Source organism: Callithrix jacchus, chromosome 10, assembly GCF_049354715.1.
Source record: "Callithrix jacchus isolate 240 chromosome 10, calJac240_pri, whole genome shotgun sequence".
Taxonomy (NCBI): domain Eukaryota; kingdom Metazoa; phylum Chordata; class Mammalia; order Primates; family Cebidae; genus Callithrix; species Callithrix jacchus.
This window is the reverse complement of record NC_133511.1, coordinates 15,008,538-15,034,754: the sequence shown is the minus strand read 5'-3', so window position 1 is coordinate 15,034,754 and position 26,217 is coordinate 15,008,538. Positions and strand designations below refer to the sequence as shown.

Here is a 26,217-nt window from a genome sequence, read left to right as displayed (position 1 = left end):
CCTTTGGGGGAGCCTGCGCTTCTGCCAGCACATCTAGCTGGGGTTCCTGAAAGGCTCCAGGGACATTGCTTCCCCATTGTCACATTGGAGATTTTGTTCCAGGAGGAGGATGAAGAGAGCATATATTTAAATTTTCTTCATGGTCATATTATTTGTTAGAGTCCTCTAGAAGCCAGTTGATTTTTTCGTAGGCCAATATTAAAATTCCAAAAAGAGATTACAAAAACGCTTGCATTGTAATGTTATAATGCAGTTGGAATATGCTTTACTCTTCCCTTTCGGTTATAATGATATCTTATAAGAATTGTAGAATACAAATAATAGTTACATTTCTGAAAATACTATATATTTTTTTCAGGCAATTGGTGTTTTTGTGTTTTTAAAAAAGCCATTACAGCGTCAGTTTATCTCGTTTTTGTATACTTTACAGTAGTACAATAAACACAATCACTAACAAAAGTTTTTTAGTTTAGCTTAAAAGCAGTAGTTCCTAACCAGTTATTTCTCATATACTATTAGGTAGAGGTCACATTGGATTTATATGGACTGCTATTTTCCCTGTTGAAAGGACTACTTAAAAAAAATAATTGGAATGTTGCATAGCCCCATTTAAAAAACTCCCTTATAGGACTATGGAATATACCATTGATTTCATTAGATCCATCACTCACTGACATTCCCCTATTTGTTTATTTATTCTTTCAAAAATTATTTATCAAGGCCACTTTACGTGGCACGGCCTGTATGAGGTGCTGCAGGGCCAGTGAAGAATGTTCGTAAGTGACATCTGTTTACTGCAGGGAACTGGCCCTTTCCTCCTGTAGTTTTGCTTTTGGAGATATTAGATGTATCAAAACTGTTAATACTCTTATATTTGCTTGTCAGTTCTTCCAAAATTGCAGGTTCTTTAGGTCAGCTTATTTGACCTTACTGCCCTCATTCTATTTATACAAAATATATGGGAAATACTTAGAAAATAAATATAGACTATTAATTCCATAAAATGGGCTAGTAACTTCTTATCCTATGTGAGTTATGCTATAAATAACATACCTCAGGAAAACAGTAATAAAATGCATAAAGTATAAGAGAACAATTTAGTAATCGGCCTGCTTTCTGAGTTTATTCCTCTGTGTGTGTGTATGTGTGTGTGTGTGTGTTAGTGATTTAAACTTGAGCTAAATCTTTCAGTTTTTGATTGGTAGGTAGTTTGCCTATAACTTGATTTCTCTCTTTTTTTTTATACCTTTTTTTAGGTTTGGGGTACATATGAAGATTTGTAATACAGTAATACTTATGCCACAGGGGTTTGTTGTAAATATTATTGCATCACCCAGGTACTAAGCCTAGTATCCAATAGTTATTTTTTCTGATCCTCAGCCTCCTCCCAGCTTCAACCCTCAAGTAGACCCTGGTGTCTGTTGTTTCCCTCTTTGCATCATATCCATGTGTTCTTGTCACTTTGCTCCCACTTATAAGTGAGAACATTTAGTATTTTGTTTTTCTGTTCCTGTGTTAGATTGCTAAGGATAATGGCCTCCAGCTCCATTCATGTTCCTGCAAAGGTTATGATCTCAGTTTTTGTTATAGCTGCATAGTATTCTACAGTGTATATATACCATCTTTTCTTTATCCAATCTGACATTAATGGGTATTTAGGTTGATTCCATGTCTTTGCTATTATTGTGACTAATGCTGCAGTGAACATATGTGCATATGTGAACTTGATTTCTCTTGGGATGACTTTTGAATCATTTCTTTATCTTTGTATTCTGGATTGAAAATGCTGAAGGCTTTTAGAATTTGATAATTTCTGTTAATTTCATTCTAGCAAATTAAGCTTCTACAAGATGTAGAGGAGTGTTTTTAAGAAGAAGGGAAATGGTTACAGACAGTATTTTTTTTTTTTTTAAGACAGAGACTCACACACTGTCACCCAGGTTGGAGTGCAGTGGCACGATGTCCACTCATTGCAACTCTGCCTCATGGGTTCAAGTGATTCTCCTGCCTCAGCCTCCCGAGTAGCTGGGATTACAGGTGCCCACCACCACACCCAGCTAATTTTTTGTATTTTTAGTTGAGACGCGGTTTCACCATGTTGGCCAGGCTGGTCTCAAACTCCTGACCTTGTGATTCGTGCTGAGATTATAGGCCTGAGCCACTGCGCCTGGCCTGGATTGCTTTTAACTGGGATGAGTGGACATGTTAGAGATGTTTAGGGAAATGCTCTCTGTAATGTATCGGTGATGAATGAAATGAATGCATAATATCTTATAATTAAGTTAATGATTGCTAATTTGTTGAGAGTCCTTTTTTTAATGATTATGGAGAAACACTCCGGTGACAGTTATCTTGAATCACTCTGAAGGTGATTATCTTACATTTCAGTGTTATTAGAAAACTTCTAGCTATTATAGGCCTATAATTTTCAGAGATATATGTTGTGTACATAAACTTGCTTTTTCCCATGACCTCCCTATTGCTGTTTAGGGCTTAAGTCACTTTATATTATAATTATTGGGCCACCTGTAAATCCCTTCAAGTAAAGGACTGTGTTCTATTGACATTTGTGTCTCCAGTGCCCCAATCAGGGCTTTTAGCAGTTGCTGGCTGCCTTATTAAAAGGGTCTGTCATCAGGTCTCAGCAACCTCCTGCTATTTCTTGACCCTTCTTCCTTGCCCTACGTTGTCCAGTTTATTTCCAGGTTTCAAGAATAGCAGGGTTATGTGGGTGGAAAGAAGTTGCTTCCTCCTCTACTGCAGACAGATCTAGGCTTGAATATTCACTTGGTTTTTTATCAACTGTGTGACCTTTGGAACATTACATATTCTTTGTGCCTTAGTTACTCAAGTTGAAAACATGAATAATCATGCTTCATGTATAGAGTTGTGAGAACTAATAAAATAATGACTAGCATGATTGTCCCATAGTAGGTCCTTAGTAAATGATAGTTTCCCCATATCTTTTAATCAGTTCACCTTCCTCAGTAATTTTGAAACTGTGTTACCATATTAGATTCTTGTTAACTGTTTCCCCTGATATTTTTTAATCTCTTCTGCTTCCAGATCAGTAGACATATTGCTGCCAGATTAAATATTTATTAATTTTGTACTGTGTGCTAGACACTAGGCTTTTTCTGTCCTGTGTGTGATTTAAAACAAACAAAACAACCCATCGCTGCTTCAGTTGACAGTCTGGCCATAACCTAGTTTTTTAGCCTTATCTTGTGCCATTCCCTCCACATACCTAACAATCCTCACAATACCTACCAGTCCTTACAAATTGAATACTCTTAGTTCCTAGTTGTTAGGAATTGGGATGAGGTGATATCCAGGGACTCAGGAAGGCTCAAATCCTGTCCTGCCAATCACATCTGCTCACTTACCACCCTCCTTTCCCAGTGCTTCAAGGATGAGCAGAATGAGAATCTGAATACCACTCCCTGGACTCCAGGGCAGAGCTCTGATAAAAGCTGGATTGGATTATGGATTTAGGCATGAACTTAAGTTATTATCTGTTCCATCTCAGTCTTGGAATCTTACGTTTCTGGCCAACCGCGCTAAAGATTGCAGTTGACATGAGAAAAGAAGCTTGCTTAGAGTTGCTTTCAAAGAGTGGCATATTTAACAGGTCTTGGGTCCCATTAACTGAACCAAAAGAAAGCCTTAACAAAATGTTATAGAATTAATTAAACTTAAGTTTAAATAGCAACATGCGGCTATTTAGATTTAATTAAGTAAAATGAAAACTTCACTTCCGCAGTTGCGCTTGCTACATTGCAACTCTGAATCGCTGCATGTGGCTAGTGGCGTCTGTTGGATAGCGCAGATGCAAAGTATTCCCGTCACAGGAAGTTCTGTTGGGCAGTGCTGTTATAAACACAGTAACACAGGTCATTCATCAGCAATACATTACAGAGAGGATTTCCCTAAACATCTCTAATGTGTCTACGAATGCCAGTTAAAAGAAATCCTGTCTGGACCCATTTTGCTTCTTCTTGAACAAAAACACTCCTCTACATCTTGTAGAAGCTTAATTTGCTAGAGTAACGTAAATAGAAATTATCAAACTCTAAAACCCTTCGGCATTTTCAATCCAGAACACAAACATAAGGAAATAATTCAAAAGTTATCTCAAGAGAAATCAAGTCGCATGCACGCATATGTTCACTGCAGCCCTATCCACAATAGCAAAGACATGGAATCAACCTAAATGCCCATCAGTGGCAGATTGGATGAAGAAACTGTGGTACATATACACCGTGGAATACTATGGAGCCGTACTACCTGGCCTTGAAATCTGGCTGTGCCAGGCACTAGCTGAATGAAACTTACCTCTGTCTTCCCTCGACTGCAAGATCGGGATAATAATATCTATTTCATATGGCAGTGGTAAGAATTAAGCTAATTAGTGTAAAATACACAAAAATACTAAAAATAGTGCCCATTACTGTGCAATACTATGTTTTTTCTACCTTCTCCTCCTCCTTTTCGTCTTCCTTCTGTTCTTTCTTTTTACTAAGAAACACATATTCCTTGAATATGGAAGAGAAATGAGTTTACTTTGCTCATCCTGTAATTTTTTTTCCTGGAGATGAGCTCTTAGCTGGCTTCTGGGAAAAGAAAATGTTTCCTCTGTTTTATCTAGCACTCTGCATAGCCTGTGACAGTTACATAAAAATGTCAGTTTAGATATGTTAGAGGTTGTTTTAGAAGACTATTCCATGTACACCATCCATTGGTTCATTCATTCATTCTTACACAAGCATGTGAGGATTGCTTCCCAAATGCAGGGCACTGTATTTGCATGCGACGGGGACTTGGAATCATCATTCCATGCTGACAAGCCCTCTGCCAAAGGGATCAGTACTTCACTTTTGTATAGAACTGGGACAGGCTTTCTGTCACAGTTTTGTTATGAAACTGTCAGGTGAGATGTTGCACTGAATTCCCTTTTGTCAATTTATACAATTTCAGAGATTTTGTTATGGTAACTTGGGGCCTTTTAATTTGATTTTATTGGATTCTTTTTTCTTTTTAGACTCTTAAGGCAGTGGTGTTTTTATCACTACATTTGCACAGTTTGTTATTGGTGGTATTGGGAATTGCTGATGTAAAGCATTCTATGACTTTTGGGAATATTAATAAACTCTTAAAGTACTTATTCAATTAGATTCTCTGACCTGCTGTCCAGAGGTTGAGCTATTATTAACTGAGGAAGTTTCCTATGGTTTAAGTGGCGGTGAGGAAAACCATTGTCTTTCTTTCTCCTGATCTTTGTCTTGCCTACTTCATTCACTACTTTCCTGGGAGCAGTGCAGGAACAGGCCGTCCAATTCCAGAGCTGCAGAGGAGCTCCTGTGCCCTAGAGAATGAGAAAGAGCAAGCCGGTTAGATTTTATATTACTATTGTGCCTACTTTTGATTAAGAAAATGTTTGCTATATGTCCAGAGGTTTAAAAGATTAATAATTTATTTTACGTATCTGGAGAATTGCTTCTCTCTGCCTGAAGCATGAGGACCAGAGTTCCGTTTTTTCTTTGCATACCGTTTGAAGGGTTTTCTCTAGGTCTTATAGGGGAGAATCTGGAAACTTAATTGCTCATTGGTTTCAGTCTTACTAATGTTGGGCCCTTAGATCAGCTTGCTAGAATACAAAAATTACTCTTTTATAATGACACTAAACTCTGTACTCTGGGACTCCAAGTGGCCATTGAAAGACTTCGGTTTAATGTTAGTGCCTCATGCTATCACCTGCCTATCTGTTGTGAAATTCTTTTGTTGTCAGATTTGTCGTTTCCTTTTCAGATAGTAGATCATCTGATTTAGAGCATGAAGGTACATCTTCCTAAGTTTCTATGACAGAAAGCTATTGAAGAAGAGGGAGAAAAGCCAAATACCAGAGACCAGACAAGCTGGCAGGAAATTGCAAACATGGTGGAATTTCCAGTCTTTTTCATTTTTTGAAGTCACAGATAATTTAAAAACTACTCGATTTTACTTTTGTTTGTTTCCTTGCTTGCAACCATGTCTATCTGCCAACCTTTCTAAAATGTCATGATGTAATTATTTTAACAGGCACTGTATGCTCCTTTATTTGGGGGATATTAACCTTTCTAAACAAAAGGAATGTTAATATACACTGGAGACACAACTAATGGGATTTCATTTTTCTCGTTAGGCAAGAAGCTTGATTTTTTTTTTCTTTAACTTCTCGTAAAAGAATGCGGCAAGTGAAATAATTGCCTTAAGCTAATCCATGATAGCGATTTTAAACGTGACTTTCCAGATCACTTTTATATGGCTTAGAAAGAATAATGTGATTTTCTTGTTTTTGTTTGCTTTAGCTAAACAGTGTTGAAGGATGATATAAATTCAATGAATTCAAAACAAAGAAAATCCTAATTGCTAATGCGCTAAGTTCTTTTAAGGCATGAAATATAGTGTTTAATTCATAACCATTGTTTTGTTTTATATAGATTCAGTTAATTTTTTTTAGTTAGTATAGGACAAACTCAGAATAAATTAGCCAGTTAGCCATTTTCTTAATTACTGTGTATTCATGTTTGGTGTTTAAATATATATGACCTGAATATGTTGTACTTTTTATTTAAAAAAAAAAAAAAAAGAATGGTCATAGACTCTCAGATAGTGAGGCAAAGCACTGTTAGGATTTCTATAGGGCACTTCCTCTCTCCCTGGCTCTCCACCTTTTCCCTTCCCTACCTTCTTCCCTTCTTTTTAATGAGTATCCACTGGACCATTGCCACATACTTCCTGAATCACCCTTTTGACCAATAACATGCATTTTCCATGGCATGGTGAGGCTATGCCTCTTTAGTGTTAAAGATGGTAAGGCAATGAAACAAATGAACACTAATTGGCCCATGTGGTGTAAAGCCCATGACTTTGGCCTTGTTATTATGAACTACCTCCCCCACAGTTCCATAGACATGTGTATACTCAGAACAAGATATGAATCATTAATCCCTCTGATAGGGGACCTAGAACAATGAAGTACGGAGGAGAGGAGGGAGAATGCTGCTGAAGTGAACGGGATCTTCTTGTCTGTCAAGCCCTTGAACAGCTTTCCCTTTAAGCAACAAAGATGACAAGTTTTTTGCTATTTTGGATTAGTCAGAGAGTATGAAATGGTTTCCCTTTCCTTCCAGGCAAAAATACCAACAGAATCTGACTTCAGAATGAAAGTGCTCATTTCATTTGGTGACTTTCAGATTTGAAATATGGCTTGAACAGGCATTGTGCATTAGTCAGCTGAGGCAGTGGAGGTTATTTTTACAATGCTAATTATTATTTCATGACAGGAATTTACTTTATGTTGTCTGCTGTTTACACCCCCAAACTAGCCATTGTTTTGGGAACAGAATTGGTTGGGTTGTCATGCACTTTTCAAAGACAAATGTTACTATTTTATGCATAGAAATACTTCCCTGTAATAAAGAAGGAAGCTTTATTGAAGAGAGTCTTGAATATGAAATGTAATCTGAATAAATATTCAAAACTAATAGGTTTATACTTTAGTCTTGATTTTTAAAATATATTTTTCTGACATCCTAACCACTTGCTTTATCTACATTAAACTTAAATCTGTTTTACTAGGTTGCAGCTAAATTTTTGTTACTCACATTGAACTTAGAAAGGAGCGACACATATAGTTAACAAATAAATACAAAATGAAACAGAATATAACCCCTTGATGCATAAAGGAAGATAAGTGGAAGACAGAGTTGATTGCATGTCTGGAAGCATATCTGCCTGATTTATGCTCTAATTTTAGTACTGAGTTTCCTTTGTAATAGTAAAATGTCACATTAGCATGTCCCTTTTAATAATCTAATATGCTACCAGTGACAATAAATACATGCACTGAGTCTAGCTCAGGATTTCTCAAACTTCACAGGCCCATGACCCTTCGCGATGTAGTTAAATTGCCCAGATGACCCTCCTGTCATATATTTTTAATTGTAAAGCACTTGAAATTAATCATGTTTTATTTCTTTTTAAATAAGCACCTCAAGAGCAGTGGTGAGCAGTTTTGCTCACGGCACTTATCCACTCTTAAAGAAAATTAAAGATTGGAAAGGGCCTTGCATCTCAGTGGCAGCAAAGCCATCTACATGGGGGAAAACATAGCAGATAAGAGCTGCGTTTGATACTCCTCTACACAGCCCTTGCCTGTGCACTTAGTGAAAATTGGCACTGGTGAATGTAACAAAGTAAAAGCATTTTGAATTATTACCGCAAACCTTCAAGTGGTCATAACCCAAGATTTCAAGTACTTCAGTGAAGGGTAGGGTTTTCTACAATTCGTATGGTAACTGAGTGCCTTTAATTTAAACTACACGGAGCTAATCTTTAGGAGAATTGGAATCTGCCTCTGAACTAATTATGATTTACAGAAATTGATAATTTGTCTTCTGCATGTGTCTGCAGGAAGAAATTACTATTAAATTTGATTAACAAATGACAGATTTCAGCCTAGTAATTTACCATCTTTATTAGCAAACTTAAAAAACTTCTAATAGTAATCTTTTCACTCATGTCAACTCTATTCTGGTAGTGAAAGTTTATCTAGAAGTAACCGATGTGTGGCTTTAGTAAGAACCTACCTTACCTTTAACAAAGCAATCTTGGTGTGCTGTCTCTTTCAATAGGCAAGTACTACCCACGTGCTCACAATGATTTCCCATGGTACTGAGAACTCAATAATATGTAATTAACTTCCAAAAATGAATGATCTGTTCTTTTGAATACATCCCTGCACTCCCTTAAAATACATAAAATTATGTAAAAGGAAGCAGAGCATTATATCATATTTTCATCTTGTTTTTCATGCATCACTTTGTCAAATGTTTTTCTTTTTCTTTGAACAGACTGTAATTGTGTAATGGAGAATGCTATTGGCTAAAGCAGTGCCATAATATATGATTGACGTTGTAAGTGATTCTGAATCTTACTTTGGATGTACATAACTGAGATGTAAAACTATTGTAGCATGGCAGTTATAGTGAGGGCATTAAACTTTTCCTTACATGAATAACATGGTGTAGTTTTTCAAAAGTATGTTAATGTACATGTTTTTATACAGTTGAAAAAATATTCACAGTGGTTTAAGATGCCCTTTTATATTTTCATGTCAGGAGAATCTTATCTTCTTGCATGTCAAAAGGGAAGTTGAACTATTAGCCTTTTAAAGACCCAGAGGTAAAGTTTAATTTTATAATGACATGAAATAAATGTTCTATTATGTAAGTAATAGTTCACCAGAAAAGTCTGAAATGGCCTTCTTTCTCAAGGATGCAGCCTGTATGTGGTTCTAATATTAAAATGGACCTGCCAAATTGAGTGATGGGAGGTGCTAATAACTCCAAATGGGGAGATGAAAACAACATATTGCACACACCTGCTCTCCGCTTTATGTCAGTCTCATTAAGTTATTGAATGGGTGAGTATAATGGTGAATGAGGGGAGTCAGATGTATGCCAAGAGGCAGTTGGGGGTGGGGCTAGTACCCCACAGTGAGTAAACTGACTGTCCTTGGCTTAGGAAGCGTGCTTGTCAAAGTGGTTCATCCATGACCTTTGACCTAAGGATGCCAAAGTTTAGATTGTTTATAGCAGTCTATCCTGGGAAGTTGTATTGGCAATGAAGATTGTTTTATTCACTTGTACCCCCATCTTAGATTGGTGGTGTTGCATTGAGAGGATGTGTTTATATGTTTATTTTGTTTATGTACTCTAAATTTCATTCTGTCTCTTTGACCTGTACGATGAATCAGTAGTTGTTTTTTTGTTTTTTTCTGACGATGTTTGGTTTTGTTATTCTTTGTACAGTAGGGCGATACATAGGCTGACCTGGGTAGAAGAAAGTCACCCAGGCAAGAGTCGTTGCTAGTAATGGTCACTCTTCTGAACTGGAACAATTTAACAACAAACAGAACAAAAACTTAGGAACTAAATTATGGGGTAAGACCTCATAAGGTGTGATGGATTCTGGGGGACTCCACAGGTTAGGCAGCAACCTTTTGGGCTGATCCAGGCCTTTCTCTGACAGCTTCCATTCATTTTAAAGAAGCCCGGGAAAAGTTGATATCCAAAAAGTGCTGGTTAGCTGTCCATTGGTCACCTCAACAGAAAAGAAGCTTCATGAAATGTCTTTCAACAATGGAAAAAAAAATAAGAAAAAAACAAAAAACAATAAGCAGGCTGGGTGTGGTGGCTCAAGCCTATATTCCCAGCACTTTGAGAGGCTGAGGTAGGCTTCAGGCCAGGAATTCAAGATCAGCTGGGCAACATAGAAAGACTTCATCTCTATAGAAACAAACAAACAAAAACCAAAACCCACAGTGGCTTCCTGAAATTATTTAGAGTTGATTTTGTAATGTTTTATGAAATTTTGCCCCAGGAGATTAATTCTGTTTTGCTTATTCTGACTTTGACATTCACTTGCAGTCCTTAAGCATGTATCTTTTGAATACAAGCCAAGACATGCAGTGGGTGGCGAGGTACGTCAATTTGGGATTAAAAGGCTGTCAGGGATAATGCTGAACCACATGTGGATATTTGAGAGCGGGCTGCACCCACTTTGCTCCCTGTCCAGCTTGCAAACGGAAGATCTCTAGAAAAAGGAACTTCTTAAGATAATGGGATTCACATGAGCAGAAGAGCCCTTCAGAGGTCTGGTTTCAGTAGTGATGATCAACGGACAATGTACTGAATTGGTAAGCATAATGAGGATACAACAAAAAGACATCCTGGAAACCTAATGAAGATTTCACTTTATTATCTTTTCAGATAATTGCTTAGATGCATGTACACTTTCCTTTTAAATTTAGAGTTAAAAAAAAAAGTTGAAAAACAATTCGAGTGAAAGAATGCTTGAGCATCTGGGAGGTAAAACAGGAGGGTCCTTGGAAGGGTATGGAGCTGCACAGTTAGACTGTGACAGATCACCCCATAACCACCGGCGCCTATCAACCCAAAGTGTCTCTTGGAAAACGAATAATGAAACAAGCAGGATGTAAACATCAGCAACTTAAGTACTTGCCAGCTCAGTTGTTGGGAGTGGAGGTAAAGCTAAAGATTAAAGACAGCTTGACAAAATCCTCCACACTATCCAGCTGAGTTTTACACATTATGAGATGTGGTAGGACAGAATGAGGGTGTTTAAAAAAATTATTGCTATTATGCAGCTGTAGGGCAATGGGCTGAGTTGGGACTATGCCAGGAGAACTTGTGCTGCTTGTGTAGATAAACTTACAGGACTTCAGCTTTCAACCCCATCCAATTCTTTCTGTCAGATTCTCTTAACCTTGTCCTGTCCCTTGCTGAACACTGACGTTTTCAGAGCAGAGGAAAATCATGTTAAGTTTATGTATGAGGAGGGGTATATCTGTGTGTATTGCTGGACTCCGGTTTTAAGTGTTTGGGCCCTTTTGATTAGTTCTGCCCTTGGCTTATTTTGTAGTCTCTGAAGAGCTTATAAACCAGTGCTGGTTAAGAGTCTAATTTAACTTCTCGTGTTCTTCGGTCAGCATGGTGGCAGTCCTTTGTGGTTGTGCAGAAGAGCCTCAGCCCCTGCTGTGGGACAAAGGGGACCGAATTGTTTGCTGCCCCTGGACAGTCTAGGCCTGTTGCAGCCCAGATGGTGCTTTTTGTCAGTTTAATTTATTGGGATTCTGCTGAAGATTTTGTTTGATGAGGGAGTTTTGAAACTGAAGAATGCATGGAAACCGCTGATGTTGGAGAATTGTGAGAGATGGGCTTGAAGATTTAAGCCAAATTGTAGAGTGCCTTGAAACCTGACAAAGAGGAATATGTTTTTACTTTATCTGTAGGCATATAATGGGGGAACATAGAGGATGACTGAGCAGGAGAGAGAGAATGTGAAAGATGGACTGGATGGAGACTTGTATCAAGGAGTCTGGGTGTCTGAGACTTGTATTAGAGACGGTTGTTGTAGTAATCTAGTCAGGGTATGAGAAATGGTTTGTATTAGAGTGGCAGGAGTAGTCACGGCAAAACTGTATAGATCAGGGATGAGGGATGGGTCTCATCTCACACCCTGACTCCAGTCAATGGCAATGGCTCCCTGGAGTGTACTATAATAGGAAGGATTTTGTAAAGTTTTGTCTGGCCTCAGGGGATGGTGAGGTAGGGGAGGAGTTCTATGATCAGTTAGTGATGTCTGCCATCGTTGAAACAATGGAGGATGGGGATGCCTCTTCTGCGTGGATGTCGCTTCTGGTAGGTAGAATCTACAATGTAATGGGAGAAGTATTAGAAATCAGTAACAAACTGAATGTGGAGAATCGGTAAATTATGTAAGGTGTAAATGATGACTGATATTTAAGCCTGCCGGACCAGACTTAGAAAAATGACAATTAAAGTAGAAATATCCAGCAAACAAAGGTATGATATTGAAGTTTGGGACTGAGATTAATGCCAGAGATTTGTATTGGAGGTGATTTGTATAGAACTGATAGTTGATTTTCCTCTTCCAATTTGGATAGAGGGTGGAAACCAAAGAGAACTGGGGATTAATTAGTAGAGGTCAACTTGAATTAGCGCGTTCATATCAACGCTGAACTGATTGTGAACACTTTGACATCTTGAGTCACGTTGTAAGGAGATCAAGAAGTGAATTAAGCATAGTAAACGTTTGGAAGTAGGTGAGTGTTTAGGGTACTCTATACAACTTTTAGATTTTAACAAAACTCCACAATACTGTTTATTTTAAACTCTTAAACCTTACCTTGTTTATTAATTACCAAATTTTATTATTGACTTGAGCAACAGGTCTCTTCTCTACTATTTTGAGATTATATAGAATATTGGTGTTAAGAAGAAACTCAATCATAACTCCTTCTGTTAGAGAAGAAAAAACTCAGAGGGGTTAAAGTTTTGCCCAACATCACAGAGATAGTAGGTAGCATGGTTGGGACTGAGACTCAGTCTGGTGATTTTCCTTCTAAGTGCTTTTCCTGTATTCGATGCTTGCTTTGCTTTCCTTTTTCCTTTCCTTTTTCCTTTCCTTTTTCCTTTCCTTTTTCCTTTCCTTTTTCCTTTCCTTTTTCCTTTCCTTTTTCCTTTCCTTTTTCCTTTCCTTTTTCCTTTCCTTTTTCCTTTCCTTTTTCCTTTCCTTTTTCCTTTCCTTTTTCCTTTCCTTTTTCCTTTCCTTTTTCCTTTCCTTTTTCCTTTCCTTTTTCCTTTCCTTTTTCCTTTCCTTTTTCCTTTCCTTTTTCCTTTCCTTTCCTTTCCTTTCCTTTCCTTTCCTTTCCTTTCCTTTCCTTTCCTTTCCTCCCTCCCTCCCTCCTTCCTTCCCTTCTCTCTCTTTCTTTCTTTCTCTCTCTCTTTCTTTCTTTCTTCTTTCTCTTTCTTTCTCTTTCCTTTCTTTCCCTCCCTCCCTCCCTCCCTCCCTCCCTCCCTCCCTCCCTCCCTTCCTTTCTTCCTTCCTTCCCTCCTTATCTGATACAGATTTGAGCATTATTTATAGAAATAAACGATAAATGATGTGCATAATCTCACATAATAGTTTGGAGAAATGCAGATATTGATAGTCCTCAGCTTTTTGTACTTTACGTTGTACTGCTTCATTTATACATTCATAAGTATATTTAAAACAATCTCTGAATATTTAGGTCAGTGCTAGTCATTTGTTCCTATAAATGGGAAAAGACTGTATAAGTTAACCAGACTGTCTAGGTTTAAATCTGAGCTCTTCCACTTCTTACCTACAAAATCTTTGGTAGTTTTCTTACCTTTGTGTTCCAGTTCTCTTGTTTGTAACACGGGGATATAATGCTGCTTACCCAACTGGGTCACTGTGAAGGTTAAGTGAGAATGGATATGTAAAGTACTTAGAGCAGTCTTTGGCTCATGGCAAGTTCTATATATGTAAGAGCATAGCCTTGAGACTTGACCTTTTAGATTCAAATTCTAACTCCATCTTTTACTAGTTGTTTGACCTTGGATAATTACCTTAATTTTTCTGAGCTTACATAATAGCATCTACCTCATAGGGCTGCTGTGAGAACTCAGTGAAATAATGTAGATAAAGTACATTCTCAATGCTTGACTTAAAATAAGGACACACTACAAGATAATCATTTTCCTTATTACCATTATAATCTTCATAATTAAGAATAATGTAATATTGAATATCCAGGCACATAACCACTTGTATGTCTTCATGAATGTTTCCTTAAGGTAAATTCTTAGAAGTGATATTGCTGTCTTCCTCTTGACATTCTACCAGGTCTAATCTTTATAAAGCTTTGTATATTGAAAAAGACAAGCTTTTATTGAACACATAGTAGGTGCAATTCATCAACGTAGGCATAGTGGGTTATATAAGGTTGAACATTTCTTTGTCTATATTGACTTTGTAATCTAGTGCGAGAGTTAAGAGATGAAACTAACTGATAAAATATGCAACATGAGATATATCTTTGAAAAGGGACAAAGTACTATGGAAACACATTAATTGAAGAGAAAAATCTTGGTAGAGGGAAATCAGGAAAGACTTCATGCAAGAGATGAAAGAATTAGATATCGATGATGTGTAGTGTTTTGATAGATTAAGATAGGTAAGCATATTCTTGGCATAGCAAGGTTTGTCTTACGGCCACTTCTGTCACTGGGGTTAGGGTTCAAGTGCATATACTAGCCCTTGGCTTTGGAGATGTAGAGACTGGTAAGGAGCTTATCTTCTCCCCACTCATGCTGTTCCTCTATCTAGAATCTCTTTATCTTCCCCTCCATCTCCTTCAGGACACAGGCAATGCTTGGATTTCCTAGTTTCTCTCAGAAACGTGATACTGCATCATGTATTACTTAAGACTGATTCAGGCCAGAGTATACAGGCAACTCTTGAGATGGTCAAATTGGAATTCAGTTTCTAAGTTCTCTATGATTACTTTAATCTGATTTCTCTGAAAAAAAGTTAATCTGTTGGTGTAGTCTGATGGCAAGGCTTTGCAAGTATAGGCGTCTTAATGTAGTCACAATATGTAAGGTAAGCTAAAGCCTTTCCAGTTGTTACTTATTTTTCAGTGACAGTTATGACAATGGCTGGCATAATTTATTTTTGCTTTTTTCTTTAGATGGGTATAACTGGAGATCTTATATATTGGGTATGCTTTTTTTTATGAATTTATAGAATTTCAGCCTAAGACATTGGATTCGCTGTTAAAGCATTTATGTTGACAAGCAAGAAGTAAATTGTATTCTGATCCAGTTTGTATAATAATGTGCAACCCAATTCACTAAGTTTGTATTGGTAATTTTGCATTGCTATGGGACTTAAGTTACGTATATAAGAGTTGACAGTTATTTCAGCATGTGTTAGACTTGAAGTCCAGAAGGTAAAGGGGAAGTTCTGCTATTTATTTTCTGTTCAAAAACAGAGAAAAAAAAAGATCTTTATGTTATTCTCTGCCATACACTGGTAAATACATAGTCTTCCCAAATCCACCATTAACCAATGCTGTGAGCTGCTTAGTTTGCTTGTTTCCCTAAAGCTTTCATGTGACAAATTTATAATTTCATATGTTATTTCTAGGTCAATAGTTAGATTAATGTTTTATCTCCTGAGGAAAAACACAGTGCTTCTTTGTAAACTTTGCTGTCTTACTCAAACCGAAAATTGCAAAACAAAGAATTTTTCAGTTCTCACATTTCTTGGTGGAGAACGGTGTTTATATAGAGGTTACCTTGTGGTTTATTTTATATTCTACTTAATTTTAAAATTTCTGCAGGCGGAATAAATATCCAACTTAAAGCTTTCAAATATTATTAATTAAAGGTAGTTAGTTGTCATTACTGATTGTTTCCTATTATTTATGTTTGCTTCATTGTAGCTCAGGAGGAGGCCACCTAAATTGATCAGACTATAAGCCTATCCCACTCACTGAAATATACTTAGTGCCAAAAAGAGAAATATACTCAAGAAATATGTGTTAACTGAATAAACTGATAATGTGTCTGACCTAGGAGGATGCAAGTCTTAAAAAGTAGTTCAGAATATGCAGATCTCACCATCAGTCTGAAAGTTGGTAACTCTGGATATTTTCTATTTAAGCTAGTATGAATTTAATTTTTTACAATGTGATATGTCATCATTTCTTAAGTAGGCCTGGGAACTCATGCTTTTTGAAATCTATTATATTTTAGAGATTTTATAACAATGTTTTCTCCCATTTGCATGTATTGAAAGTTTTTTATGTTCTGGCTGGGCACAGTAGCTCACGCCTGTAATCCCAGCACTTTGGGAGACAGAGGTGGGTGGATTACCTGAGGTTAGGAGTTTGAGACCAGCCTGGCCAACATGGAGAAGCTACTGTCTCTACTGAAAATACAAAAGTTAGCTGGGCGGTGTGGCGCACGCTTGTAATCCCAGCTACTGGGGAGGTTGAGGCACCAGAATGTCTTGAACCCAGGAGTCAGAGGTTGCAGTGAGCTGAGATTGCGCCATTATATTCCAGACTGGGTGACAGAGGGAGACTCTGTCTAAAAAAAAAAAAAAAAAAATCTCAAACCAGGGGAAATTTGATTTTAAATAGATCCCATTATGCAACATATATTATGACCTGCCTTTTTTTTCTTCTTTCTACAACCTCACCCCAAAACACTTAATACATTTCAGCAACTGAGTAAGCTTCACCATTAAAAACTCTTAGCATTGCCAATTATAGTTATTTTTCTGCGTATTCCTAGAAAGACACATCCTAAAAGAAGTTGTCATGAAACATTTTGTATTTCCTCAAAGGAACAAAGGAGCTTGCATTTGTGATCAAAGATGGAACAGAGATAATCATAGAAGTGACCCAACATGCCATAAAAACAAAAATACAGCCATAGACCTATATATTATTTTATCTTTATTTTTATTTAATAAACATTTGGGGTATGTACAGATACGGATTTTCGGTAGTCATTATGCTCAAACAAATTTTTCAGTCATTGAGGGAATACATGATTGGAGTGGACTCCAGATGAAGTCAGCCAGCATTCAGGATACACACGGGAACACTCGCTTTATGGCAGCTGGGTAATTTGGAATCTCATCCTTACCACTTTGATGCCTGGTTTGACGTGGTAGAGTAGACGTGATGAGTAGACTGATTTGAAATCTGATCCAAGGTACTTTAGTGATCTTATTGGAAACAAATAGCTTAGAATACCTGAAGGGATCATTACTTTTTTTTTTCTACCTCTTTTTAACTAAAATACTAAGAATCTCAGTTGGGCATTAGATATAGTGAATTGAAGAGAGTTTGTGGCTGAACAATCTGGTCAAAACTTTGATATATTTATTCTGTGCTATAAATTAAAAGGAAATGTTCTCTTAGTTGGTGATGAAGAGACTTGCTAAAAGTTGCCCAACTTGTAATTAAACTTTGGATTTAATGTGATTTTCTTCATTTTCTATACTCTGATACTAGATGGCTGCTTGTATGACTATGCATGATAAAATAAGTGGATACATCTTAAAAATGAAAACTAAACTCTGCATTAAGTAAAATGAGCGAAGAGGCAAAAGGCAGGGGTGGCCTCCGTGAAGCAGGTGTAAGAAAAGCTCCATGAAGATATGATTACATTTGTTTGATTTTTTTAAACAGCAGCATGTTTAGATGGTTATAAAAAAGAAGGTGGCATAGACCTCTTTAAAATAGAAAGTACAGGGTCTTACAAAGCATATAGCATTTGCAGTCTTCTCCCCTCTTCTTATCACTTTTATGCCAGGAAAGATTAAGAAATCTGAGTATTTGCAGACAAAGCAGTATGAGATGTAATTACTCAATATCGAAGGAGAATCGAGCCATAGCACAGACTAGAGTAGGGATTCTATAACCAGTTATGCAGGCGGAGACACAGTGTGGTTCCTACATGTGAGCATCTGCTGTTGGTCCGTAGGGGCCTAACAAAGGCTTAAGTGATTATGATACTTGAAAACATGTTGGGTTCAAGGATTTATAATCTATTTTTAAAAGACAGTAAATTCAAGGTTAAATAGAGTACTCTGGTGTGTACCTTAGATATTAGTTCTTTAAATCTTTCTCCAAATGGTAGTTTCTCTAAAATTTGAGACATGACCACTAGGTAATTTAGTGTTAGGCAAATATTTAAACAGTTTAAATGAGTTTACTGCATCCCAGCTTTATTACTTACTAGCTGTGTAAGTAACCTTGGGCAAATTATTTGAATTTTTGTGACTTAATTTTCTTGTCCATAAAAGACAGTTAACAATGGTTTCTACCTCTTAGGGTTTTTGGGATTGGTAAATGAGTTAACATATGTTAAGTACTTAGAATCATTTCTAGCATATAGTAACACCGTTCACGTGTTAGCTGTTATGATGGTGATGATGATGTTCTCTTCCTCTTTCTCCTTTTCCTCCTGTTAACATTTGTAGAAGTGTGAGCTTTCTCTCAATTCATCTACTCACTTAATCTGAGAACAGCCAATCTTCCTGACCGGTATTTTACAACCCGAGATACCCACTTACGGCCAACCGGTATGCTACCAGCTTTGTGCTTAGGTTATTTCCAACCAATCTCTTGAAAGCAGGATTTGAAATTCAACCTCAGTTCAGTAATGGTAATTGGTTTTCTCTGATCATCCCTAAGGTGATTTATTACTAGACGCATCAGTATGACCCTCTCATAACATTTTATCTATTATAAGTTTCCTGAGAAATGGATTTTTAATAAACCATTATCACAACAGCATTGTTATCACTACTCCCTGGTGTATTAATTCAACCACGTCTGTGGCCCTCTAGTTTATTTGTAGTATTGTGATAGAAGTCCTGGGGAATACAAAGAGGGCAAAAAAGAAAAAAATACATAATTTAGTTGGGAAGATATAATAAATGCATATCAAAGGTTAAATAGCATTAAGAAAAAACATTAGTAAAGAGCCAAAGGAGGTTATAGTAAGGAAACAGTATGCCTGCCCCAAGAATTGGGGCAGAATCAGAAATATAGAAGGCAAGATCTCAATACACAGGAGGGGTACAGGCCAAATGGTGAAGGAAGAATATCTGTGATGCGTTTGAACAAACCATGAGCAAGCTGGTTTCCCTGGAAAAGAGAGGTGCTGTTGAGAACTAACAGGATAGCAAGTTGGTAAGCTTGGAAGATAGGCAGTTATGTGGAAAGAAAGAAATTCTGAACTGCAACTCCTGATGTCAACACCCTATCAAATTAACACATGCATTAAGCGCTGATAATACCAGCTAAATCTCAGACGGAAGCTAAGGGACTGGACAACATCGAGGACCTGGTTGCAGGTGCATATCAGAGCTAAACCCAGAAAGAGCTGGGAATTACGAGCTTCATCTTTGGAGTCAGCCAATCTTAGACAGACTTGGTTTTAAACTAGGCGTAGCTGTTTACTAGTTGTATTAGTGGAAACGTTAGTTAATTCTCTGAACCTCAATTCCCTTATCTGTAAAATGTTGTTAAGATTCATTTGAAGATGGCACCTTTGGAATGTATAAAGATTGAATGAAATGGGTAATTTATGGAAAGCTCCTACAAATTCAACCATATAGTGAGTACTTAATGGTTACTAATAATAACGGCAACAGAGTATGTTTCAACCAGTCAGAATAAATTCAATTTAATTTTTTTTCATATTGAGATGCCATGTAAAATGTTAACTAATGTTCCACTTCTTTAAGTTGAAAAAACACTCCTGTACTTATTTTTAACCTTACAACTGTGAAATGATAGTGCTTCGAATTCTGGCTGTGAAATCTAGTAATCCTTTTAAAAGGATTAAATTATGAACAAACACATCAGGAAAGCACTTAAATCTAGTGTTTCCTGACTTCTTCTTTTAGTTCTGATTAATTAAAAATTTTCGGAAAGGGTAGAAACCCAAAGTAGGCGTAATTGAAGAGTTAATCGGACAATTAAATAAGGTTACTCATTAACCAAATGTTTTAGTAGTAGAAGTTTTACTGTATTGGGAGTTCCCACTTGTTCTTTTTCTGCAAATGTGGCACTTGGTTTTATTTTTAAATGCTGACATAAATTGAAAGTCTTTTATAACCTCTGAAGCATGGTTTTCAAAGTACAGTCCATGGATCCCTGGAGGCTCCCAAGATCCTTTTGGAGGATCCATGAGATCAAAACTATTCTCATAATACTAAGATATAGCTACCTTTTTTGGGTGTGTTGACATTTGCTCTGATGGTGTAGAAGCAGTGGTGGGGAAAGCTGCAGGAGCCTTAGCCTGAATCCGGTTAGTGGGACTAAGCTGTCCTAGAAGTCACTGTATTCTTCACCTCCACATACAGTAAAAAAGAATATCCCTGATGAAGTCAAAATTATTAATTTTATGAAAGCTTAACCTTAAGTTACATGTTTTTAAAAATAGTCTTGTGTGAAGGGGAATTACAAATAAAGCAATTTTGCTACATGTGGTTACTCTGTCTGAAGGAAGAAGACTGGGGAGATTGAGTTAAACTATAGTTATTCAGACTTGGGTATTAGGCAGACATTTTCTGGAAAGCAGTGAGCCTGTCATTTTAAGAGAAATAATGGACAGTGTTATCAGTGATAAAAGTAAAGATTTCAAGTGAAAATACAAATCTTTTTATATTTGCGTCTTCCTCTGTGAACTTGACAGCTTCCTAATGAATCATTGACTTTCTTATGAGATTGGTGGTCATACTGACTTTTGTGAAACTGAATAATGAAATGTGTCAACATTTGGAAGAACTGCATAACTCAGTGAACTAATATTTTCCAAATGACCAGTGCATGATTTCAAAAAATCATGAGTGGGTAAAAGACCCATTCAAAGTACAGGATTGACTTAATGAATTTTAATGTAATAAAATATGAGAAGTTCTTTGATATGGTTTCAGATTCCACAATCCAATTTGACCATTAAGAAACCACCACTTGTTGAGTTTTGGTATAGTATCAAAGGAGAATAATCATAATTATCTGAAAAGACTACTAAAATACTTTTCGTTTTTCAACTGTATATCTGCATAAGGCCATTTTATTCCATATACTTCAACACAGTGTATCACAACAGAATGAATGAAGAAGCACATGTGAGAATCCAGTTGTTCACTATTAAGCCAACGTTAGATTTGCAAATTCTTTTCTTTTTTTTTTTGCTGTGGAAAATGTAGTTATTTTCACAAAAATACATTCTTTGTGTTAACATGGGATGGATTTATTAAGTGAATTCATATGACTCTTTAAAAATATGAGTAGTTTTATTTTTAGGAGTTTAAAATGGTCCTGACATTATGGACCTTGAGAACCACACCTCTCATGTAAAATTTGTTTTCCTATGATATTTATGGTTTACCAATGAATGACATTGCCATCTCGTGACAAAATAGGGAAATGCAGGTATTTTTGAAAAGCTCAGCTTTAGGGACTTGGAGTGATTTCTAATGACTACTCGTTGGAAATTTATCGAGAGAAATATATAAGTTCAGATTTCCAAGGGCCATGTCTTAAAATATATGTGCCAAAAATATTAATTTTCAGAAGGCAAGCAAAAAACAGTTAATTGAATGCATATTTTTAAAGCGCCGACACTGGTTTGGGGCCAGTCTTCTGTTAAGAATGAGTTTTAGTTTTTATGTTCAGTATGTGTATTTCCTATTACATAGAGCCCATTTGTATGTTATAGACTACTCAAATGTCTATTTACTGTTCGAAACACCGATGATCACTGTTTGCGGTGGTGTTCTGGTGGTATATAGTAGTCCCCTTTTATTCTCAGGGGATGTATTTCAAGATGGATGTCTGATTCTGAGGATAGTACTGAACCCTATACAGACTATTTTTTCCATATGCATACATACCTATGATAAAGCTTAACTTTTAAATTAGGCACAATAAGAGATTAACAACAACAGTAGAACTATTATATCAAAATACTGTAATAAAAGTTATGTGGTCTCTCCAAATATCTTGTTGTGCTATACTCAACAATTTTTCAGAACCCCATTGGCCCAGGTTAACTGAAACCATAGAAAGTGAAACTGTAGATAACAGGGGACTACTGACTTAAGGTTTAGTCATTGGTTGGTACCACAAACTTGGCTAATAATATTCTTCTTTCTAAAGGGACATGTGATCAGTTCTTTATGATGTGAAGTTTAGGCCCACACTTTGGTGAGGAGTTTGAATTTGCTGCCCTTAAATACTCCATCACTATAGTTCTGTGTGATGTGTCCTGTACAAACATGCAGAGTAAACACTGTTCCTGCCTTCTGCTTCTTGAGCACTAAAATACACAGTGTAAATATGCACAAACATGTAGAAGGACATATAGACAAATACAGCCTTAGCCAAGTCATGAGAGATGCAGCTGCAAGAAACAGGCTCATGCATAGTGAACATTTATGCTATGGCATAGCTCGTGTTTTTGCATCTATGAGCTGTGTGAAAAGGAAGGAACTTCACTTCATTTTCATTCAGTTAGAATGAAGGCCCACTGGGCAGTTTTTGTTTTTTCTTTTTTGACTCAATTCAGCTGATTGTTTTCAAAATAACCTGTTCTTTTCAAACAGTTGTGTGTAGGGACAGCTGCACTCTGATGAAATGACTGTGAGCTAACTACTGTACTAATTTTCTGCCTATATTCACTGTGTGCCCAGTGACCCTGCTGATGAGTATTTAGACATCTTCATGAATAATCTGACTGCCCACAGGAGAGCTGCTTGCTTGTTTGTAAGGCTGGAAATGCTATCAAGATGATACCAACTCCAATTCTATGTACCAATATGAAACCAATAAAATACCTAGGTAAGGGTTCTTGATCAAGATTGTCTTTGAGGAGCCACGGATGCTCTGGAATTGCATGCCAAATTTTACGTTTAGGTGGATGTATGTGTTTGTGTTTTTGAGAAAACTCCAGAGCTTTTATTAGATTCTCCAAAGGGACTGTGACCTCATAAAGACTAAGAACCACTAGATAAGCTTTATAGTTTTGAAAGCGCTTCTCCATACATTTTTATTTGATCTTCCCAATGATTTTGACATTTTTTCTCTCTCTCTCTCTCTCTCTCTCCCTCTCTCCCCCCCGCTCCCTCCCTCCCTCCCTCCCTCCAGAAGAGCATGACTCAGACCTTAAGTGGTTTATGTTTCATCCTATAGGCACTAGGAGCCATTGAGGGTTTTAAGTGATCTGATCAGATTGTCCTTTAAAGAGATTACCCTGGTGGTAGTATAGAGGATGTTTTAGGGGAGTAGGAGGCTAGTTAGGACACCATTTGGACAATCAGGTGAGAAAACATGGTTGGCCTTAAGTTTGTTGCAGTCATATTGGAAAAGAGGGGATGAATTTGGTAAATAGCTTTGATTTTGAAGAACTGATGGGACATCAGGAAGAAAAGACCAGTAAGCAATTGGAAGTTCTGGTCTGGGACTGGTGAGGTAAGGAGGACCTCACACAGGGTGTGTAGAGTAAGAAGTGAAGGGTGCCTGGGAGAAAATGTCAGCTAGTGTTTGGCTGCAGTGATGGTCTCAGGGAAATGCAGGGAGATCCAGGAGTGGCCAAGGAACATCACTTTTCCTTCCCATTCTCTTTATTTCTGAGTTGACAAGTAGGGATTCGATATATTTTTTAACCCTATTCAGATGATTTCCATTCTTTTTTCTCAAGGACTTTAAATTCATGAAATTTACCTAAATTAGTTGTACCACTCGAATCCACCTTCTACTCAGTGGAGGCATCAAGCAAAAGATGGGTTAAGGGTACTCCCCTGTAATCGTCTCCATTCTTAGGTGTGGAAATTTACACGTTATCAGGCATATGTAAGTGCCATACCATGCCGACTTTACATACCTCTCATCATCCCTGCCCCACCCCACTTCTCTAATAACACTTCTGGGACCATGGTTGCTGCAAGATCAGCTCACTTTTTCCTCAGTGATTCAACGCAGAATGCTTAGTGAATAGAGGATTTCTTTTGATGGCTTTACTAATACCGAGATCTCCTAGTTCTTTAAATCCCTCAGCTAAAATGACCTTCATCTTCATTTCACTTTGGCTGTGCACACACATGCCATATCTAATAGATCTTCTCCACTTTCAATATTTCAAACTCTATTAGTGTCCTCTTGGAAATGGCCTTCTAACTTCTACCTGCCCCATCGATGATTCTCCTCAACCTGTCTTCTCTTCTTCCATTCCATTCCTTATTTTTTCCTTGTTTTCCAGTGTGGGAAGACTGGGGAGGGAAGAGACTAGCAACTCTCTCTTGAATTCCTGTTTCCATACTCAGCCCACAGCTAATCAGATGGTTCAGTAATGATTGTGCTTACCCTGTAGACTTCCTCACACAGTATTCTTTGCGAATTTCCAACTCAAGTTCTTTTCTCTTTTTTTTCCTCCTTCTTACATTCAGGCACCTGAGCATTGTTAGTAAACTTCATGAAAACTGGGACAATTAGATCAATAAATGTATGTATAATAAAGAAATTCATCAGAATCTTCCCCACCCAGGGAGTGGGAAAGCTTAGGGCTGTGTCGAACTAAAAAAAAGACTATTTCATTTTAGTTACATTTTACCATCTCAACTAGTTCTGCCTATGTGAATATTTATATGTCTGTCCAGTGATAGTGGTCAGAAATTTGGGTCCTTCATACCTTTATTTTTATTAGAAAAGCCGTCTTTGTACCCATTTTTTTTTTCTTACAGGTATAGACTTGGTAAAATCTTGATAAAAATTTCCTGCACATATTTACTCTATTTGAGTTAGGAACTGGACTGTGTGAATGCTTTTTCTTCTAAGCCATGAGTGATATTTATTTATTTTATTTTTGTCAGTTGTTTCCATGGTTCATGAATTCTTTATTATAGCAGGAGTCATCAATTGGATGGAGAATCATTGAAATTGTAAGTTTAGGACATTAGTTGGAATAACCTGAACAATGTGCTTACCTTTTGGGCCCTTAATTTAATTTAAAATTAAATGAGTCTTATGATGGCAAGCTTCACAGATCTGCCTGCAGGGCTTTCAGAATGGAAATGTGTGTCTCTGTGTGTGGGAGGCTCTTTTGTTCAGTTGGAAAGGCTAGGAAATCTTTGCCTAAAAACACTCATTGTTTAGGGAGCATAAATAACTGCACATAATGTTAGTGAGAAGTTTCATTTGAGATTGAACCACTGACTTCCAAGAATATAGCAGAGTGAGTGGAAGTGCTATGAACAATGTCTTCCTTATTTCCTTTAAAATACCCATGAAATTGTCTAAAAAAGAAACAAATCCCCAGAAGTAACCACAACGAGTGTCAGGCATTGAGCCCATTCTAGTTTCTGGAAGGAATTTTACATTCTTCCCTGTAGTTGAAATCAGAAAACTGATTTCTTAACCGTGTCCCCAGCCCGCAACCTGATTCCTCTTCCTCACTTCCCTGTTTCAGCCGCTAGTCATGGAATTCTGTTCAACATGTACTGGCCAGTTTTCCTTTTGTTCATTGCCAGTGCTGCTGCGTGTTAGTGGATTTGGTAACAGCTGCTAACCTGCTCCTTCTTTGACTTACTCAGCTTCTGGATGGGGTGGAAGTGGTTCTCATTGAACTGACTCCTGACTCACCCAGGTTCTGGGCTGGTCTGTGACTTTAGATGCTTGAAAGTCAAGAACCAGGATTTGCACCGGCTTCCATTCATCCTTTGGTTCCACTCTGAACACAAGGGCATCTGCAAAGACCTCTATATTCCATCACTAGTGTAGGATTTTGTTGTCTCCTCCAGAAGACTGAGCTTCATGAGGGTGGGGAAGGAAGAGATGGGGATGGGAGTAGATTCCTTCTCATTGAATCCTCAACACCCAGGATAGTACTTAGTACATGCAGGGCACTGAAGACATGCATCTAACTCATTAATGTAACTCAATTGTTACAAGGACTTAAAAGCAGTCCTCAAGTATGGTAAGCACTAAAGGCCAATGTCAAACCAAGCCCAAGGATGTAAAAAAGAAATGAAATCATGTATTATAGATGAATAATTAAAACAAAATTCTATAGCTCCAAAGCAAAGAAATTACAGAGAACTGTAGCAATATCTATCTGAAACAATATTGCTTTATGAAACAGTGAGAAAAGCTCTGTTTTGTAAACTCAGTAAGATACCTAAAGAGTTTACATCTATTAAATGAGAATTTTAAAAAGAGTAAAATGAAATGAAGATTAAACTAGATACAATAAA

The 26,217-nt window shown here is 37.2% G+C and overlaps 1 protein-coding gene and 1 long non-coding RNA gene across 27 annotated transcripts in view; both read left to right on the top strand.

The window, feature by feature from the left end:
- The window catches only part of CADM1 (cell adhesion molecule 1), a 336,780-nt gene that overhangs the window by 147,286 nt on the left and 163,277 nt on the right, over window positions 1-26,217 (top strand). The gene's annotated exons all lie outside the window — the stretch shown is intronic.
- LOC144578044 (uncharacterized) overlaps window positions 1,204-26,217 on the top strand; it is a 46,802-nt gene continuing 21,788 nt past the window's right edge. Inside the window, exon 1 of the long non-coding RNA XR_013523065.1 lies at window positions 1,204-24,906. This is a non-coding gene — a long non-coding RNA (uncharacterized LOC144578044). The remainder of the gene's footprint in view (window positions 24,907-26,217) is intronic.